A 22,575-nucleotide genomic window follows, 5' to 3' on the forward strand; every position below is an offset into this window, starting at 1 on the left:
ATCTTTGTCTCATCTGTCCATAGAATACTTTTCCAGAACTGAGCTGGCTTCTTGAGGTGTTTTTCTGCAAATTTAACTCTGGCCTGTCTATTTTTGGTATTGATGAATGGTTTGCATCTAGATGTGAACCCTTTGTATTTACTGTCATGGAGTCTTCTCTTTACTGTTGACTTAGAGACAGATACACCTACTTCACTGAGAGTGTTCTGGACTTCAGTTGATGTTGTGAACGGGTTCTTCTTCACCAAATTAAGTATGCGGCGATCATCCACCACTGTTGTCATCCGTGGACGCCCAGGCCTTTTTGAGTTCCCAAGCTCACCAGTCAATTCCTTTTTTCTCAGAATGTACCCAACTGTTGATTTTGCTACTCCAAGCATGTCTGCTATCTCTCTGATGGATTTTTTCTTTTTTTTTTCAGCCTCAGGATGTTCTGCTTCACCTCAATTGAGAGTTCCTTTGACCGCATGTTGTCTGCTCACAGCAACAGCTTCCAAATGCAAAACCACACACCTGGAATCCACCCCTGACCTTTTAACTACTTCATTGATTACAGGTTAACGAGGGAGACGCCTTCAGAGTTAATTGCAGCCCTTAGAGTCCATTGTCCAATTACTTTTGGTCCCTTGAAAAAGAGGACGCTATGCATTACAGAGCTATGATTCCTAAACCCTTTCTCCGATTTGGATGTGGAAACTATCATATTGCAGCTGGGAGTGTGCACTTTCAGCCCATATTATATATATAATTGTATTTCTGAACATGTTTTTGTAAACAGCTAAAATAACAAAACTTGTGTCACTGTCCAAATATTTCTGGCCCTAACTGTATATACCAGTGAAAAGGCAGCATGTCATTCATCATGATAGGACAGATACTCCTAAAAACATGGATCCACCAGGTAATAAATGGAAAACCATGGTAGGCAAATAATTTTAACACGTATATACACCTCTTTTACAGTCCTCAGGGTTCTTGAACACAATCGTTCTGACCACATAGACAGTATGCATAAAGATGTGTAACCGCTATACTCATCTATTTGTTGAGGTGTATTATGGCCTTTCCAATTAGGCCCAGAAGTCCATGTGGAAGAATGGATGTCATCCTGACCATAGTCTGTCAGTACGTCCCCAGGTAATGCCCGACGCGTTTCCCCCCCATTTGGGGATGACAGGGGTTCATCAGGGGTTAGGCAGCTACACAGAAAATGCAGGAGCTGTAGAGGTAATAAGCACTCACCACATTCCCCTCTTTTATAGCAATGCCATGGTTAAAGAACGCCAATTCCACGTGGAGCAGACCGGAAATGGCGTCACTGAGCCGCCTGGAACGCAATATGCGCTCCACACTAGGAAACCGGCCGCGTTATTACACAAGCCGGAAATGGCGTCACAAAGCCACCCGGAACGCAATATGCGCTCCACAGTAAGAGACCAGCGGTGTTAATACACAAGCCGGATGTGATGTGAACACATTAAGGAGTACGTGGCTACGACACTGAAGCCGGCTCATAATGATAGACCCACAGCGCAAGTGCAGGAGCCGGATATGACGTCCATGCACTAGAGGGTGCGCAGCTGAGAAAATGGAACCGGCCACAAAAACATGGCCGAAGCAGCTGCGCTTTGCGCACTAGGAACCACGGGGACAGTACCCCAAGTTACAAGCTGTAAATTATAGTTTATAAACGGGAACCTAGAGCTCTCATAATTCAAGGGGGCATTAAGTGTGTGGTAGCAACTGTACTACCGATGACACACAAACCCACCCTACTAATTTATATATTGATGCGCTAATGGCGTCTTAAAATATACCAGACACGGGGGAAATAAGTGGTGAAATGACAATTGGACAAAAAAGAAAAAAGAAGAAGACATAGTCATATATGTACAAAATATTACACAATCAAATAATATGATCGACAATTTATAAGAAATGTATAAATATACATGGCTAACTTGAGATGCTCCAAACTATAAGACCACTTAAGACGGCTAAATAAAACTAACAAAGGATAACTGCTCATTGAGGCCCAGGGGGCTCATAGATTTTAACAGATAAATCCACCTTGTCTCTCGCTGTAAAATACGTCTATCCCAATCCCCAAGTCTCACTGAGGACGTGATGACCTCAATGACCTTAAAAGAAAGGCATCCAGGGTTACCCCCATGCACAGTGTTGATGTGTCGGGCAACTGGGGTATCCCTGCCATGTTTGATATCACCAAGGTGTTCGCGAATGCGAACACGAAGTTCACGTTTTGTTTTACCGACATAATCCTTTGGACAAGGACATGTACACAGGTATACCACCCCCACAGTTCTACAGTTGGCAAATTGTCTTATTGAGAAGATCCTGCCAGTTACTGAACTCCTGAATGTCCTTGATACTTCAACATGTCTACAAAGAGAACAGTGTCCACATCTAAATGTACCTGTAGACCTGTTACTCAACCAGGTGCTCTGTTTTTCTGGAGGTATAAAGTGACTTTGTAGAATAGTATCCTTAATGGACTTCCCTCTCCTGTAGGTAATTGACGGTTGTGAAGATACAAACCCCCCAATCTCAGGGTCTGATCTAAGAATCTGCCAGTGTCGTTTAAATATATCATACACCCTTCTTGACTGGTCGTCAAAGGTCCCGATCAAACGTGTAATGGATGAATCTGTTTTGGCCTTAGGTACCATGAGAGTCGTTCTATTAGACCTTAATGCAGAACAATAAGCAGAATTGATAACATCATCCGGATAGCCCCTATCCTTAAAGCGATATTTGAGTTCAACTGACTTAGTCTTAAAATCACTCAGAGATGAACAGTTCCTACGTAAACGCAGGAACTGTCCTTTCGGGATCCCCCTCTTGAGCGGAAAGGGGTGGTGGCTCTCCCATCTTAAAAGACTATTTGTAGCTGTCGGCTTGCGAAAGATGGTAGTACTTAGAGAGCCATCCTCCTGTCGTTTAATGTGGACATCCAGGAAGCTGATGCTCTGTCCACCAACCTCAAAGGGAAAAAAATAGACCTTCAAGAGTGGTGTTAAGGTATGATACAAAATCCGTGAAGGAACCTACATCACCCTTCCACAGGACCAGGATGTCGTCGATGAACCTGCCCCAGAAAATAATCCTGGGGCACCACGTCTCATCCTCATCTCTTCACTAGAAAACTTAAGTGGAGACAATTTTTTCATAGAAACGACGTACAGAGGTGCCAGCAACTAGGCATCTCGGTCGAAGATTTGACTGATCTCGATATTCTTACAGAACTTAGTGTGGAGAGTAGTAGGGTTGCAGGTGAGGGTCCTTTCTCTGATCTGAAACCCATCAGTAAGAGGATGCCACCATCTAGCAATTTTGGGAGTATTGATGTATTTCAAAAATTAGTGACAGACGAAATCAATAATATCGTTCCCAGTTTTGACTCCACCTATCCCAATTTGACTGCCTTAGAGAGGAAATCCCTGAGTGATCTTAAGAGTAACTGGCAGGATCTTCTCAATAAGACAATTTGCCAACTGTAGAACTGTGGGGGTGGTATACCTGTGTACATGTCATTGTCCAAAGGATTATGTCGGTAAAACGAAACGTGAACTTCGTGTTCGCATTCGCGAACACCTTGGTGATATCAAACATGGCAGGGATACCCCAGTTGCCCGACACATCAACACTGTGCATGGGGGTAACCCTGGATGCCTTTTTTTTAAGATCATTGAGGTCATCACGTCCTCAGTGAGACTTGGGGATTGGGATAGACGTATTTTACAGCGAGAGACAAGGTGGATTTATCTGTTAAAATCTATGAGCCCCCTGGGCCTCAATGAGCAGTTATCCTTTGTTAGTTTTATTTAGCCGTCTTAAGTGGTCTTATAGTTTGGAGCATCTCAAGTTAGCCATGTATATTTATACATTTCTTATAAATTGTCGATCATATTATTTGATTGTGTAATATTTTGTACATATATGATTTTATGTCTTCTTTTTTCTTTTTTGTCCAATTGTCATTTCACCACTTATTTCCCCCGTGTCTGGTATATTTTAAGACGCCATTAGAGCATCAATATATAAATTAGTAGGGTGGGTTTGTGTGTCATCGGTAGTACAGTTGCTACCACACACTTAATGCCCCCTTGAATTATGAGAGCTCTAGGTTCCCGTTTATAAACTATAATTTACAGCTTGTAACTTGGGGTACTGTCCCCGTGGTTCCTAGTGCGCAAAGCGCAGCTGCTTCGGCCATGTTTTTGTGGCCGGTTCCATTTTCTCAGCTGCGCACCCTCTAGTGCATGGACGTCATATCCGGCTCCTGCACTTGCGCTGTGGGTCTATCATTATGAGCCGGCTTCAGCGTCGTAGCCACGTACTCCTTAATGTGTTCACATCACATCCGGCTTGTGTATTAACACCGCCGGTCTCTTACTGTGGAGCGCATATTGCGTTCCGGGTGGCTTTGCGACGCCATTTCCGGCTTGTGTAATAACGCGGCCGGTTTCCTAGTGTGGAGCGCATATTGCGTTCCAGGCGGCTCAGTGACGCCATTTCCGGTCTGCTCCACGTGGAATTGGCGTTCTTTAACCATGGCATTGCTATAAAAGAGGGGAATATAATAATAATAATAATTTTTATTTATATAGCGCCAACATATTCCGCAGCACTTTACAAATTATAGAGGGGACTTGCACAGACAATAGACATTACAGCATAACAGAAATACAGTTCAAAACAGATACCAGGAGGAATGAGGGCCCTGCTCGCAAGCTTACAAACTATGAGGAAAAGGGGAGACACGAGAGGTGGATGGTAACAAATGCTATAGTTATTCGGACCGGCCATAGTGTAAGGCTCAGGTGTTCATGTAAAGCTGCATGAACCAGTTAACTGCCTAAGTATGTAGCAGTACAGACACAGAGGGCTATTAACTGAATAAAGTGAATGAGAACATTTTTTTTTTTTTAAATAGGCCACACAGGGATCGTTACGTTAAAGAAGTTATCCACTACTATAAAGTTTTTTTTTTTCATAAATCTTGCTATTATGTGCCACTGAAAACATCTACTGTGTTTGTTTTAGCAATATTAGCTGTTATCATGCTGTAGCAGCACATCTTCAGTGCTGGATTCAGCTCTCATGGGGTTAATCGACAACTTCCTTATTGTGACCTAATACTACAAGTTCCATGATGCTTTGCACTGCCACTCAGCCCGAACCTAACACACCCACTCCAAAAACACACCCAAACCCCTCCCTCCCCTCTCTTCAAAAAGATTTGTGGTGTCATTTCTGTCCAACTCGTCTTTTACATTTGTCCAACCCACACTCCATTACACACAGATAGATAGATGATAGATAGATAGATAGATAAATAGATAGATAGATAGATAGATAGATATTAGATAGAGAGAGAGAGATAGATATGGGATAGATAGATAATAGACAGACAGATAATAGATAGATAGATATGGGATAGATAGATAGATAGACACAGACAGACAGATAGATAGAATTAGATAGATATGGGATAAATACATTCAGATAGATCTATATATCTATTTCCATAGATATGTCCATTTCCATGTGTCTAAACCCCTTCACCCCTGGAGCTTTTTTCGTTTATCGCTCCCCTCGTTTCCAGAGCCATAATGTTTCCGTCAATATGGTCATGTGAGGGCTTATCTTTTGCGGGACAAGTTCTACTTTTGAACGACACCATTGGTTTTACCATGTCGTGTAACAGAAAATGTGAAAAAAATTCAAAGTGCGATGAAATTGCAAAAAAAGTGCAATCCCACACTTGTTTTTTGCTTGCCTTTTTGCTAGGCTCACTAAATGCTAAGGCTGTGTGCACACGTTGCGGATTTGATTGCAGATCCGCAGCGTTTTTTGCCGCACAGAATTGCAGCAAATCCGCAGTGTAGTGCACAACCAATGCAAGTCTATGGGAGCCGCAGACTTGTTGTGCACATGCTGCGGAAAAGACCGCACCGAAACGCAGCTTTTTTTTTTCTCCGCAGCATGTCACTTCTTTTGTGCCGAACTGCAGCGTTTCTGCACCCTTAGGCCGGGATCACACACAGCGAGATACGGCCGAGTCTCGCAGGTTAAAACCAAGCTCTGGCACCGGCACTCTGGAGCGGAACGTGCAGCCGCACAGCAATACATGGAGCCGCACGCTCCGCTCCGGAGTGCCGGTGCCAGAGCTTGGATTTAACCTGCGAGACTCGGCCGTATCTCGCTGTAGTGTGACTCCGGCCTTACACTTTCATTGAGATGTAACAAATATCTGCAGTTTTGCTGCGGATGTGGGTCCGAGAAACGCTGCAGTTCAGGAGGAGGGAAGTGTGTGGGTGGTGACCAGGGCCGAACTGGCCATCGGGCACTTCTGGCAAATGCCAGAAGTGCCGGTGCCAGTAGTGGGCCGCTGCACTCTTTCCCCATCTTTCCGCCAGTGCCGCCGCCGCCGCATTCAACTATACCGGCGTCTATGACGCCGGTATAGTTCAATGCAATGATGGAGGAGAGAGCGTCCGCTGACGCTCCCTCTCCCATCATTCCCCGCTCTGCCTCTGACACTGCGGGTGCGCGATGACGTCATATCATCACAGACCTGCTGTGTCCCGGGCAGACTGCAGCCGCCGAGACAGGAGCAGCGCGGGCAAGAGGAAAGGTGAGGAGAGTGTGGAGCCATTATCGGGGGGATGAGATGTGGGTTGCGCTGTATATACCACTGTGTGGGCTGTGCTGTGTATGTACCACTGTGTGGGCTGTGCTGTGTATATACCACTGTGTGGGCTGTGCTGTGTATGTACCACTGTGTGGGCTGTGCTGTGTATATACCACTGTGTGGGCTGTGCTGTGTATGTACCACTGTGTGGGCTGTGTATATACCACTGTGTGGGCTGTGCTGTGTATATACCACTGTGTGGGCTGTGCTGTGTATATACCACTGTGTGGGCTGTGCTGTGTATATACCACTGTGTGGGCTGTGCTGTGTATATATCACTGTGTGGGCTGTGCTGTGTATATACCACTGTGTGGGCTGTGCTGTGTATATACCACTGTGTGGGCTGTGCTGTGTATGTACCACTGTGTGGGCTGTGTATATACCACTGTGTGGGCTGTGCTGTGTATATACCACTGTGTGGGCTGTGCTGTGTATATACCACTGTGTGGGCTGTGCTGTGTATATACCACTGTGTGGGCTGTGCTGTGTATATACCACTGTGTGGGCTGTGCTGTGTATATATCACTGTGTGGGCTGTGCTGTGTATATACCACTGTGTGGGCTGTGTTGTGTATACTACTACGCGGGCTGTGCTGTATATACTACTACGCGGGCTGTGCTGTATATACTACTACGCGGGCTGTGCTGTATATACTACGACCCGGACTGTGCTGTATACTACTACACGGGCTGTGCTGTATACTACTATGCGGGCTGTGCTGTATATACTACGACCCGCGCTGTGCTGTATACTACTACATGGGCTGTGCTGTATACTACTATGCGGGCTGTGCTATATACTATGCAAGTTGTGCTATATTATATGCGGGCTTTGATATATACTATGGGAGTTATATTATATTCTATGGGGGAGGCCGTGTTATATACTACTAGCTATTGAACCCGTTCTACGCCCAGGTGGCGAGCATTTATATTGGTATATGGTCTCCATCCTGTCATGTGCTGCTCCATCCTGCAGCCCCATTCTGACATGCGCTGCTCCCATCCTGCGCCCCCGTTCTGTCATGTGCTCCCATCCCGCGCCACCGTTCTGTAATTTGCTGCTCCCATGCTTATGGCCGGTACACTGCTCCATTATGGTTCATGGCCCCCATAACATGCTCCATAGTATATGCCCCGTACACTGCTCCATAAATGTTGATGACCCCCATAAGATGCTCCATAGTATTATATGCCCCGTATGCTGCTGCGATATATATCTATATATATAATTGTCTAAGGGTTTTTCCGTCTGTCTGTCTGTCTGTCCTGGAAATCCCGGCTCTCTGATTGGTCGAGGCCGCCAGGCCTCGACCAATCAGAGACCGGCACAGCATTGACGTAGAAATCCCGCGTCTCTGATTGGTCGAGGCCGCCAGGCCTCGACCAATCAGCGACGGGCACAGCGATGATGATGTCATAAAGGACGTAGAAATCCCGCGTCTGATTGGTCGAGTCCGCCAGGCCTCGACCAATCAGCAACGGGCACAGCGACGATGATGTCATAAAGGACGTAGACATCTCACGTTTCTGATTCAGCGACGGGCACAGTATCGACGTAGATGTCATAATGGTTGCCATGGTGACGATGATGTCATAAAGGTTGCCTCGACCAATCAGCGACGGGCACAGTGTGCCGCGAATTCTGGAATCATCATTGTCCATATACTACGGGGACATGCATATTCTAGAATACCCGATGCGTTAGAATCGGGCCACAATCTAGTATATATATATATATATATATATATATATATATATATATATATATATAAAAAAATAACATACTCACCTATCGTCACTGGGCGCCGAGTGCTGGGGGGCCTTAGCAGGCGGGGACACCGGCGCGCTGTGGGGGTCAGGTGCCGGTATTGCCGCTAGCTCAGGCCCCCCGACACTTGCTATATTCACCTGTCCCCTGTTCCAGCGCTGCACGCCACTTCTTCCGGGTCCTCTGGCTGTGACTGTTCAGTCAGAGGGCGGCGCGCATTAAGCGCGTCATCGCGCCCTCTGAACTGTGAAAATCACAGGCAGAGGACCCGGGAGACGGAGCCGCACACAGCGCTGGAACGGGGGATAGGTGAATATAGCTTATACTTACACTCCTGGCGCGTCCCTGCCTCTCCGTTGGAGATCGCGGTGTGCGTTCAGTGTTTACGCATACCTCGATCTCCTGGGAGCGTCACTCTGTGGGGTCCAGACTGCACCGGCGCTTGAGCAGTCTATAAAGGCTTCGGACAGAGTGACGCTCCCAGTGTTATATTATAGATGTGGCTGTGTGATATACTACTGCGAGGGTATATTATATTCTATGGGGGAGGCTGTCTTATATACTATATGCGAGCACATTTGCAGGATCCGTTTTTTTTCGCCGGATCTTTTTTTTTCTGCCGTATCCGTTTTTTTCTCAGAGTTGTATTAGCGCCGGAGTGCGCCTGATGGCCACACGTTTCATCCGTTTTTTGCTAGATCCGTCGCTGTGCATTTTTTCGACGTACCGAAAAACCGTTTCTCTGTATGTGTTTTCCGTCCGGCGGAAACAGCTTTTTTGACGTATCCTGCAAAAAACGGATGAAACGTGTGGCCATCAGGTCTAATCCGGCGCTAATACAACTCTATGAGAAAAAACGGATCTGGCGTAAAAAAAAGGATTCGGCGAAAATAAACGGATCCGGTGGAAAAAACAGATCTGGTGGAAAAAAAAAACATCCGGCGGAAAAAAAACATTCCGGTGGAAAAAAACGGATCCTGCAAATGTGCTCGCAGGATGCGTTTCACCCATAGACTTGTATTAGCGACAGATGGCCACAAGTCGCGTCCGTCGTGCTACGGATCAGTCGTGTTTTGGAATACCGTCGGCATGAAAAAACGTTCAAGTGAACGTTTTTTTTGGCCGTTGCGCCCGCTATTTTCTACTGCGCATGTGCGGCAGAAACTCCGCCCCCTCCTCTCCGCACTTCAGAATGGGCAGCGGATGCGTTGAAAAACTGCATCCGCTGCCCACTTCGTACACAAATTTCACAACGTGCGTCGGTACGTCGGCCCGACGCATAGCGACGGACCTGTACTGACACAAGAGTGAAAGAGGCCTTAATGAGCGTTGAATTTTTTAAAAATAAAGAAAAAAACGGCGTGGGCTCCCGCGCAATTCTCTGCGCCAGAGGGGGAAAGCCGACGGCCGGGGGCCAATATTTGTAGCCTGCTATGAATATCAGCCCGCAGCTGTCTGCGTAGCCTTTACTGGCTATTAAAATAGGGGGTCCCCCCCAAAAAATGACGTGGGGTCCCCCTATATTTTATAGCCAGAAAGGCTACGCAGACAGCTGCGGGCTTATATTCATAGCCTAGAGAGGGGCCATGGATATTGGCCCCCCCCCGGCTACAAATACCAGTCCGCAGCCATCCCAGAAATGGCGCATCTGTAAGATGCGCCAATTCCGGCACTTAGCCCCTCTCTTCCCACTCCCGAGTAGCGGTGGGATATGGGGTAATAAGGGGTTAATGTCACCTTGCTATTGTAAGGTGACATTAAGCCGGGTTAATAACGGAGAGGCGTCAATAAGACGCCTATCCATTACTAATCCAATAGTAAGAAAGGTTTAATAAAACACACACACATTTGGAAAAAAGTATTTTAATATTCTTCATTTAACCATACTTACCATACTTCAGCGCCTGCAAAAAAGTAAAATAATAAACCGTATACTCCCTGTCCGACGCAGTCCAATTAATAACGAGTGTCCCACGACGATCTCCCCTATAGAACAGTGACATCGGGTGATGTCACTGCTCTATAGAACCTTCAGTGACACACTGACAGGAGACAATGGCTCCTGCAGTGCATCACTGAGGTTACTCTAGTTCACTGGTCTCACTTTATGGCAATTGCTGCGTGGGAAAATGTCTCACCCAGCAATGCCAATAGTGAGACTAGGGACTATTTTCTCACAGGGGCGTAGGAATACCTTGTGAGGAATACATGATGGAAGGATACTTTCCATCATTGTGTTCCTGGAGCCTCTGGAGAGTGGTCGCATCAACTGATGCTCCTGCTCTCCACGGGAGATCGTCGTGGGACACTCGTTTTAATTGGATTTCTGCGGACAGGGAGTATATTGTTTGTTTATTATTTTAATATTTTTTACAGGTGACAATGGCTTCGGGGAACAAAGTGACAAGTGATGGTGAGTATGTACTCTATGTTATATGTACTGTATGTCTGTAGTATGTATGTACTGTATGTCGCATGTCGTCGCATGGTGCATGTCGCCGCATGGTGCATGTCGCATGTCGTCGCATGGTGCATGTCGCATGTCGGCGCATGGTGCATGTCGCATGTCGGCGCATGGTGCATGTCGCCGCATGGTGCATGTCGCATGTCGCCGCATGGTGCATGTCGCATGTCGGTGCATGTCGCATGGTGCATGTCGCATGTCGTCGCATGGTGCATGTCGTCGCATGGTGCATGTCGGCGCATGGTGCATGTCGTCGCATAGTGCATGTCGTCGCATGGTGCATGTCATCGCATGGTGCATGTCGCATGTCGTCGCATGGTGCATGTCGCATGTCGGCGCATGGTGCATGTCGCATGTCGGTGCATGGTGCATGTCGCATGTCGCCGCATGGTGCATGTCGGTGCATGTCGCATGGTGCATGTCGTCGCATGGTGCATGTCGGCGCATGGTGCATGTCGTCGCATAGTGCATGTCGTCGCATGGTGCATGTCGCATGTCGTCGCATGCTGCATGTCGGCGCATGGTGCATGTAGCATGTCGGCGCATGGTGCATGTCGCATGTTGTCGCATGGTGCATGTTGTCGCATGGTGCAAGTCGTCGCATGGTGCATGTCGTCGCATGGTGCATGTCGCATGTCGTCGCATGGTGCATGTCGCCGCATGGTGCATGTCGCATGGTGCATGTCGTCGCATGGTGCATGTCGTCGCATGGTGCATGTAGCATGTCGGCGCATGGTGCATGTCGCATGTTGTCGCATGGTGCATGTTGTGGCATGGTGCAAGTCGTCGCATGGCGCATGTCGCCGCATGGTGCATGTCGTCGCATGGTGCATGTCGCATGTCGGCGCATGATGCATGTAGCCGCTTGGTGCATGTTGTCGCATGGTGCATGTCGTCGCATGGCGCATGTCATCGCATGGTGCATGTAGCATGGTGCATGTCGCCGCATGGTGCATGTCGTCACATGGTGCATGTCGTTGCATGGTGCATGTCGTTGCACGGTGCATGTCGTCGCATGGTGTGTTGTATGTATGTACTGTGTTTTTTTTTTTTTTTTACATTCAACACATTAGCCGGATGATGGGACTACTACTGTCCCATCATTGGCTAATGTGTCACTCACTGTCAGTGTAGCAGGCAGAGCCCGATGGGACTTGTAGTCCCATCGGACGATGCCTGCACACACACGCACAGCGTCGGCACACACACACACGGCGCCGGCACACACACACAGCGTCGGCACACACACACACACACGCACGGCGCCCGCACACACACACAGCGTCGGCGCACACACACACGCACAGCCTCGGCGCACACACGCACAGCGCCGGCACACACACACACACACACACGCACGGCGCCGGCACACACACACACGCACGCACAGCCTCGGCGCACACACACACAGCGCCGGCACACACACACACACACGCACGCACAGCGCCGGCACACACACACACACGCACGGCGCCGGCACACACACACACACACACACACACACACAGGCACAGCGCCGGCACACACACACACACACGCACGCACAGCCTCGGCGCACACACACACAGCGCCGGCACACACACACACACACGCACGCACAGCGCCGGCACACACACACACACGCACGGCGCCGGCACACACACACACACACACACACACACACACACACAGGCACAGCGCCGGCGGTCACAAGCACCGGCGGGCACAAGCACCGGCGGGCAGAAACACCGGCGGGCACAAGCACCGGCGGGCAGAAACACCAGCGCCGGTGGGCAGACCCCCGGCGACCGCAGCACAGCCCCGTCCTCAGATCCCAGCATGCCACTGAGCAGTGAGCACACACAGAGCCCCGCCCGCCCTCAGCACAGCCCCGCCCGCCCTCAGCACAGCCCCGCCCGCCCTCAGCACAGCCCTGCAGGCAGCCCCCAGCCCCGCCCCCAGCCCAGTCACTCTTGCTGAGTGACTGCAGACTGTGGGGGCTGGTCACGCCTGCTGCTGACGTCACGTCAATTTCTAGAGCCTGGAAATTGATGTGACGTCGGCGGAAATGAGCGGCGGCTGCAGTCTGGGGGTCATGTGACCCGTACCCAGCTGCAGCCATAGCGCCGCTCACAGGCGAAAACGTCAATAGAAGGTAATGGCACAATTCATTAGGGGCCCCGGGGGGGTACATTGGGGGGTTAATTGAAAGTAGTGGACAACCCCTTTAATGCAATGAGGCGGTAGGCCAGTCTGAACGAATGAGTTTTTAGGGCACGCTTAAAACTGTGGGGATTGGGGATTAATCGCATTAACCTTGGTAGTGCATTCCAAAGAATCGGCGCAGCACGTGTAAAGTCTTGGAGACGGGAGTGGGAGGTTCTGATTATTGAGGATGCTAACCTGAGGTCATTAGTGGAGCGGAGGGCACGGGTAGGGTGGTAGACTGAGACCAGGGAGGAGATGTAGGGTGGTGCTGAGCCATGGAGTGCTTTGTGGATGAGGGAATGTGGTGAGTGCTTATTACCTCTACAGCTCCTGCATTTTCTGTGTAGCTGCCTAACCCCTGATGAACCCCTGTCATCCCCAAATGGGGGGGAAACGCGTCGGGCATTACCTGGGGACGTACTGACAGACTATGGTCAGGATGACATCCATTCTTCCACATGGACTTCTGGGCCTAATTGGAAAGGCCATAATACACCTCAACAAATAGATGAGTATAGCGGTTACATATCTTTATGCATACTGTCTATGTGGTCAGAACGATTGTGTTCAAGAACCCTGAGCATTGTAAAAGAGGTGTATATACGTGTTAAAATTTTTTGTCTACCATGGTTTTCCATTTATTACCTGGTGGATCCATGTTTTTAGGAGTATCTGTCCTATCATGATGAATGACATGCTGCCTTTTCACTGGTATATAAATATTACACATTGATGTGGATCCAGTGTCTTGTTGAAAGGCTATTTGGTGGCATTTAGCACTTGTTTCTTGCTGAATATTATGATAATTTGGGAGTAGTGTGACCAATACACATTTTTGTCATCTTACATATTCTGTCTATTTTTGCATTTTTTGCTGGTCAGATTAATCCAATTTGGACAAGATATATCTTTACACTCCGTTATACCCAGTTATCTGTAAGGGTATTTACTGTGGTGGTATATATTGTTATGTGACACCTACCATATATGTGACACCCACCATATATTGCTATATATAACTGTGATAGCAATCGATCTCTCTTTTTTTCTTTCTAATATTTTTTTGTATTTCATTTTTCCATTTTTTTGTGTTTTTTTTCACAGGTATCGGAGGTGTATGTGGGACATTTTCTTTTGTCTATCCCTATTATAGGGACTGTGAGGGACCCTAGGGTCAGCCGCCGAGGAGTGGGGGCGCCTACCGCAGAAAATTAGGGTGCCAACCTCCACTGGTAGGTAGTTGTCAGCATAGGATTGTACTTTAGGGCTCACTAGGTTTCCTGTATTTCAGGCCTTTTTAGGGATTTAAAAGGGTGAGCCGTCGAGGAGTGGGGGCGCCAACCGCCGAAAATTAGGGTGCCAACCTCCACTGACAGGCAGGATTTATTGTAGTCCGTTATAGGGTTCTTTAGGTACACTTTGTACTTTTTTACTATATATGATATATAAAGTCTTCTATTTTTAACTACTGCGATTAAAAGTTATTTTTTAGGGATCCTTGTTTTTTCTGGTTTGGTTTTTCTATTGCTCTAGGGTTCCAAATTATTCAGTTGTTTGATTTTCTGTTAGCTGCATAATAATTCTGTACATTAATATTTGTCTATGAGCGCAGATTAGTGTTGAGCGATACCGTCCGATACTTGAAAGTATCGGTATCGGATAGTATCGGCCGATACCCGAAAAATATCGGATATCGCCGATACCGATATCCGATACCAATACAAGTCAATGGGACATCAAGTATCGGAATGTATCCTCATGGATCCCAGTGTCTGAAGGAGAGGAAACTCTCCTTCAGGCCCTGGGATCCATATTAAAGTGTAAAATAAAGAATTAAAATAAAAAATATTGTTATATTCACCTCTCCGGCGGCCCCTGGACATCAGCGGGAGGATCCGGCGTCCGGCACGGCTTCTTTCTTCAAAATGCGCGCCTTCAGGACCTGTGGAATGACGTCCCGGCTTCTGATTGGTCGCGTGCCGCCCATGTGACCGCCACGCGACCAATCAGAAGCCGCGACGTCATTCCTCAGGTCCTAAAAGGTGCTCATTCTAGGACTTTAGCTGAGGAATGACGTCGCGGCTTCTGATTGGTCGCGTGGCGGTCACAAGGGCGGCACGCGACCAATCAGAAGCCGGGACGTCATACCACAGGTCCTGAAGGTGCGCATTTTGAAGAAAGAAGCCGTGCCGGACGCCGGATCCTCCCGCTGATGTCCAGGGGCCGCCGGAGAGGTGAATATAACAATATTTTTTATTTTAATTCTTTATTTTACACTTCCGATACCGATACCCGATATCACAAAAATATCGGATCTCGGTATCGGAATTCCGATACCGCAAGTATCGGCCGATACCCGATACTTGCGGTATCGGAATGCTCAACACTAGCGCAGATATTCTTCTACGAAAGTCAAAATCTCAGTTTTACTTTCTCAAATATTCAGGTTTCTTAACCTTTTGGATTGACTAACAGCACTTTATTTTGCCCACAAAAAGATCAATCATCCAAAGTAGAAATTACCTAATAACTGAGCACACAGTGTTGTAGGCACTGGATTAAAGGAGTTGTCCAAGCTTGTGACAAGAGTCTACAGTTTAGTTGCTCAATGTGACTGCAGACTGTCAAAATGTGACAGCATGTGATGCGCACACTGTCATGATTTCCTGGCATTCTCGGTCTGAGCAAACTTGCAGTCACATGTCAACTAAACTCGTTTGATTTCTCTCAATAACAGTAAATTAAGAGAAGCCAGGGAAGTCTAGTTGGCATGTACACACATACATACATACATACATACATACAGTACATTTGGGACCACCAACTAATCCCGAGAATCAAGACAGTGGGGACACTGCCACAATTCAACGACTGCAGACTTTTATCCCAAGCCTAGATAATGGTTGAATACTAAGGTAGTTTTTAATGCCTATTTCTGAAATCATAATGATATATGCACATTGGAAACCAGAAAATGATATAGTCTCAAAATTTTCATAGATTGCTTTTATTTCAATGGCAAAAATAAGACAAGTATATAATAAACATACATATACAATATAATATATATAATATATATAATAAACATAAATATACGTACCAAAGCTCGCAAAATCAACAAGCTCACAAAAATAAGACAAGTATATAATAAACATGCATATACAATATAATAAATATATAATATACTAGCTGAAGAGCCCGGCGTTGCCTGGGCATAGTAAATATCTGTGGTTAGTTATAGCACCTCACTTCTCTTATTTTGCCATCACGCCTCTCATTTTCCCAATCACATCTTTCATTTTCCCCCTCACATCTCTCATTTTCTCCCTCACACCTCTCATTTTCTCTCTCACTCCTCTCATTCCCCCCTAATACTTGTCATTTCAACCTCACATCTGTCATTTTCTGATCACTCCACTATTTTTCCTCACTCCTCTCATTTTGCACTCACACCTTTTCATTTTCACCTCATCACCTCAGTATGTACGTTTGTTATCTCCCTTATATATAGTATACATCTGTATGTCATCTCCTGAATATAGTATATACCTGTATGTCATCTCCCCTGTATATAGTATATACCTGCTGTGTGTCATCTCCCCTAAATATAGTATATACCTGAATGTCATCTCCTTCTATATATAGTATATACCTGTATGTCATCTCCTCCTGTATATAGTATATACCTGTGTGTCATCTCCCCTGTATATAGTATATATCTGTGTGTCATCTCCTCCTGTATATAGTATATACCTGCATGTCATCTTCTATATATAGTACTAGCTGAAGAGCCCGGCGTTGCCTGGGCATAGTAAATATCTGTGGTTAGTTATAGCACCTCACTTCTCTTATTTTCCCATCACGCCTCTCATTTTCCCAATCACATCTTTAATTTTCCCCCTCACATCTCTCATTTTCTCCCTCACTCCTCTCATTCCCGCCTAACACTTGTCATTTCGACCTCACATCTGTCATTTTCCGATCACTACACTATTTTCTCTCACTCCTCTCATTTTGCACTCACACCTTTTCATTTTCACCTCACACCTCTCATTTTCACCTCAGTATATACATGTTTGTCATCTCCCTTATATATAGTAAACACCTGTATGTCATCTCCTGTATATAGTATATACCTGTATGTCATCTTCACCTCAGTATATACATGTTTGTCATCTCCCTTATATATAGTAAACACCTGTATGTCATCTCCTGTATATAGTATATACCTGTATGTCATCTCCCCTGTATATAGTATATACCTGCTGTGTGTCATCTCCCCTGTATATAGTATATACCTGTATGTCATCTCCTCCTATATATAGTATATACCTGTATGTCATCTCCTCCTATATATAGTATATACCTGTATGTCATCTCCTTCTATATATAGTATATACCTGTATGTCATCTCCTCCTGTATATAGTAAATACCTGTGTGTCATCTCCCCTGTATATAGTATATATCTGTGTGTCATCTCCTTCTGTATATAGTATATACCTGTATGTCATCTTCTATATATAGCATATACCTGTATGTCATCTCCTCCTGTATATAGTATATACCTGTAGGTAATCTGCTCCTGTATATAGTATATACCTGTGTGTCATCTCCTCCTGTATATAGTATATACCTGTATGTCATCTCCTCCTGTATATAGTATATACCTGTATGTCATCTCCTCCTTTATATAGTATATACCTGTGTGTCATCTCCCCTGTATATAGTATATACCTGTGTGATCTCCTGTATTAGACCTCGTTAACACGTTATTTGCTCAGTATTTTTACCTCAGTATTTGTAAGATAAATTGGCAGCCTGATAAATCCCCAGCCAACAGGAAGCCCTCCCCCTGGCAGTATATATTAGCTCACACATACACATAATAGACAGGTTATGTGACTGACAGCTGCCGTATTTCCTATATGGTACATTTGTTGCTCTTGTAGTTTGTCTGCTTATTAATCAGAATTTTATTTTTGAAGGCTAATACCAGACTTGTGTGTGTTTTAGGGCGAGTTTCGTTTGTCAAGTTGTGTGTGTTGAGTTGTGTGTGGAGACATGCATGTAGCGACTTTTGTGAGATGAGTTTTGTGTGGCAACATGCGTGTAGCAACTTTTTGTGTGTCGAGTTGCATGTGACAGGTTAGTGTAGCAAGTTGTGTGCAGCAAGTTTTGCGCATGGCGAGTTTTGCACGTGGTGAGTTTTATGTCTGGTGCCCTTTGAGTATGTGCAAGTTTTGTATGCGGCAACTTTTGCATGTGTTACAAATTTTGTGCATCTGGCAATTTTTCCGCATGTGCAAGTTTTGCGCGTGGCGAGTTTTCCATGAGGTGAGTTTTGCGTGAGCCTATTTTTTGCATGTGGCGAGTTTTGCGCGTGGTGAGTTTTGAGCGGCGACTTTTATGTGGCGAGGTTGGTGTATGTGTAGTGAAATGTGTGCTGAGGGTGGTATATGTGTTCAAGCTCGTGGTAGTGTGTGGCGCATTTTGTGTGTGTGTTCATATCCCCGTGTGTGGTGAGTATCCCATGTCGGGGTCCCACCTTAGCAACTGTACGGTATATACTCTTTGGCGCCATCGCTCTCATTCTTTAAGTCCCCCTTGTTCACATCTGGCAGCTGTCAATTTGCCTCCAACACTTTTCCTTTCACTTTTCCCCATTATGTAGATAGGGGCAAAATTGTTTGGTGAATTGGAAAGCGCGGGGTTAAAATTTCACCTCACAACGTAGCCTATGACGCTCTCAGGGTCCAGACGTGTGACTGTGCAAAATTTTGTTTCTGTAGCTGCGACGCCTCCAACACTTTTCCTTTCACTTTTTTCCCCATTATGTAGATAGGGGCAAAATTGTTTAGTGAATTGGAAAGCGCGGGGTTAAAATTTCACCTCACAACGTAGCCTATGACGCTCTCAGTGTCCAGACATGTGACTGTGCAAAATTTTGTTGCTGTAGCTGCGACGCTTCCAACACTTTTCCTTTCACTTTTTTCCCCATTATGTAGATAGGGGCAAAATTGTTTGGTGAATTGGAACGCGCGGGGTTAAAATTTCGCCTCACAATATAGCCTATGACGCTCTCGGGGTCCAGATGTGTGACTGTGCAAAATTTTGTGGCTGTAGCTGCGACGGTGCAGATGCCAATCCCGGACATACACACATACACACACACACACACACATTCAGCTTTATATAGTAGATATACCGGTGTGTCATCTCTCCTGTATATAGTATATATCTGTGTGTCATCTCCCCTGTATATAGTATATACCTGTGTCATCTCCTCCTGTATTAGACCTCGTTCACACGTTATTTGCTCAGTATTTTTACCTCAGTATTTGTAAGCTAAATTGGCAGCCTGATAAATCCCCAGCCAACAGGAAGCCCTCCCCCTGGCAGTATATATTAGCTCACACATACACATAATAGACAGGTCATGTGACTGACAGCTGCCGTATTTCCTATATGGCACATTGTGTGTGTTGAGTTGCGTGTGGCAACATGCGTGTAGCAACTTTTTGTGTGTCGAGTTGCATGTGACAGGTTAGTGTAGCAAGTTGTGTGCAGCAAGTTTTGCGCATGGCGAGTTTTGCGCGTGGCGAGTTTTATGTGTGGTGCCTTTTGAGTATGTGAAAGTTTTGTGTGAGGCAACTTTTGCATGTGTTGCAACTTTTGTGCATGTGGCAATTTTTCCGCGTGTGCAAGTTTTGCGTGTGGCGAGTTTTCCATGAGGTGAGTTTTACACTTGTGGCGAGTTTTGCAAGAGCCTAGTTTTTGCATGTGGCGAGTTCTGCGCGTGGCGAGTTTTGAGTGGCGACTTTTGTGTTTCGACTTTTATGTGGCGAGGTTGGTGAAATGTGTGCTGAGGGTAATATGTGTTCAAGCATGTGGTAGTGTGTGGCGCATTTTGTGTGTATGTTTTGTTGTGAATTCTGTTGTCAAGCTCCCTCCTGTGGTCATGAATGGTACTTCGGCTGGTTCTGTTCATGGGCTTCCTCTGGTGGTTGTGAGTGGAGCTGCGGCTTCTGAGTTTCCTTCTACAGGTGACGAGGTTAATTCGTTAGCTGGCTGCTCTATTTAACTCCACTTAGATCAGTGCTCCATGCCACCTGTCAATGTTCCAGTATTGGTCTTGCTCTCTCCTGGATCGTTCTTGTGACCTGTCTTCCCAGCTGAAGCCAAGTTACTGCTTGTTTTTCTCTGGTTTGCAATTTTTCTGTCCAGCTTGCTATTTTGATTTTTGTCTTGCTTGCTGGAAGCTCTGGAATGCAGAGGGAGCGCCTCCGCACCATGAGTCGGTGCGGAGGGTCTTTTTGCGCCCTCTGCGTGGTCTTTTTGTAGGTTTTTGTGCTGACCGCAAAGTTACCTTTCCTATCCTCTGTCTGTTCAGTAAGTCGGGCCTCACTGTGCTAAATCTATTTCATCTCTGTGTTTGTAATTTTCATCTTTACTCACAGTCATAATATGTGGGGGGCTGCCTTTTCCTTTGGGGAATTTCTCTGAGGCAAGGTAGGCTTTATTTTTCTATCTCTAGGGCTAGCTAGTTTCTATGGCGGTGTCGAGTTGCATAGGGAGCGTTAGGAGCAATCCACGGCTATTTCTAGTGTGTGTGATAGGATTAGGGATTGCGGTCAGCAGAGTTCCCACGTCTCAGAGCTCGTCCTATATTATTAGTTACTATTAGGTCATTCCGTGTGCTCTTACCCACTAGGTCCATTATTGTCCTTACCACCAGGTCATAACAGTGTTTATATCCCCGTGTGTGGTGAGTATCCCATGTCGGGGCCCCACCTTAGCAACTCTACGGTATATACTCTTTGGCGCCATCGCTCTCATTCTTTAAGTCCCCCTTGTTCACATCTGGCAGCTGTCAATTTGCCTTCTACACTTTTCCTTTCATTTTTTCGCATTATGTAGATAGGAGCAAAATTGTTTGGTGAATTGGAAAGCGCGGGGTTAAAATTTCACCTCACAACATAGCCTATGACGCTCTCGGGGTCCAGACGTGTGACTGTGCAAAATTTTGTGGCTGTAGCTGCGACGGTGCAGATGCCAATCCCGGACATACACACATACACACACACACACACACACACACACACATATACACACATTCAGCTTTATATATTAGATATAATAAACATGAACATAAATACCAAAGCTCGCAAAATCAACAGACAGCCCTGGCACACCAGCCTGACTAAAGAACTGAGGCGAGCTTCAAGGGCTGCTGAGCGCAGATGGAAAAGATCCCACTCCAACGAGCACTTCATCACATTCAAACAGTCCCTCACTACTTTCAAGACCACACTCGCCACAGCAAAACAAACCTACTTCTCATCTCTCATATCCTCCCTGTCTCACAACCCCAAAACAGTTATTCAACACCTTCAATTCTCTCCTCCACCCCCCAGCACCTCCTCCCTCCCCACTCATCTCAGCTGAAGACTTTGCCTCATTTTTCAAGCAGAAGATTGAGAACATCAGAGACAGTTTTAGTAAACAACCCCCAGAACCCTTCCTCCCAAATACCCAGCCCTCCACCTCCAAAACCAACTTCCCCACCATTACAGAAGACGGACTTTCCACTCTACTCTCAAGATCGCATCTCACCACCTGTGCACTTGATCCGATCCCATCCCAATTCATCCCAAACCTCACCACAGTCTTCATCCCATTCCCAACCCTAACCCATCTCTTCAACCTATCACTAACAACTGGTGTTTTCCCCTCAAGCTTTAAACATGCCTCCATCACACCTATCCTCAAAAAGCCCTCTCTTGACCCATCCTCTGTATCTAGCTATCGCCCTATATCACTTCTCCCCTATGCCTCCAAGCTACTGGAACAACACGTTTACCTTGAACTGTCCTCCCATCTATCTTCCTGCTCCCTCTTCGACCGCTTTCATTCAGGCTTCCGGTCACACCACTCCACTGAAACTGCCCTACCTAAGGTCACCAATGACCTATTAACCGCCAAGAGCAAGCGACACTACTCTATCCTCCTCCTCCTGGACCTGTCCTCTGCCTTTGACACAGTGGACCATTCTTTATTACTACAGACCCTCTCATCTCTTGTCATCACAGACTTGGCCTTATCCTGGATCTCGTCATACCTAACTGACCGGACATTCAGCGTCTCCCACTCGCACACCACCTCCTCACCTCGCCCCCTATCTGTCGGAGTCCCGCAAGGTTCAGTTCTAGGGCCCCTGCTCTTCTCCATTTACACCTTTGGCCTGGGACAGCTCATAGAATCTCACGGCTTTCAGTATAATCTCTATGCTGACGACACACAGATCTACATCTCTGGACCAGATATCACCACCCTACTAACCAGAATCCCTCAATGTCTATCCGCTATTTCATCCTTCTTCTCCGCTAGATTTCTAAAACTTAACATGGACAAAACAGAATTCATCGTCTTTCCCC

At 46.4% G+C, this 22,575-nt stretch overlaps 1 protein-coding gene across 4 annotated transcripts in view; it reads right to left on the reverse strand.

The window, feature by feature from the left end:
* FAM114A1 (family with sequence similarity 114 member A1) overlaps positions 1-22,575 on the reverse strand; it is a 136,738-nt gene that overhangs the window by 19,353 nt on the left and 94,810 nt on the right. The gene's annotated exons all lie outside the window — the stretch shown is intronic.

This window comes from Ranitomeya imitator, chromosome 1 (assembly GCF_032444005.1).
Source record: "Ranitomeya imitator isolate aRanImi1 chromosome 1, aRanImi1.pri, whole genome shotgun sequence".
In the NCBI taxonomy this organism is placed as follows: domain Eukaryota; kingdom Metazoa; phylum Chordata; class Amphibia; order Anura; family Dendrobatidae; genus Ranitomeya; species Ranitomeya imitator.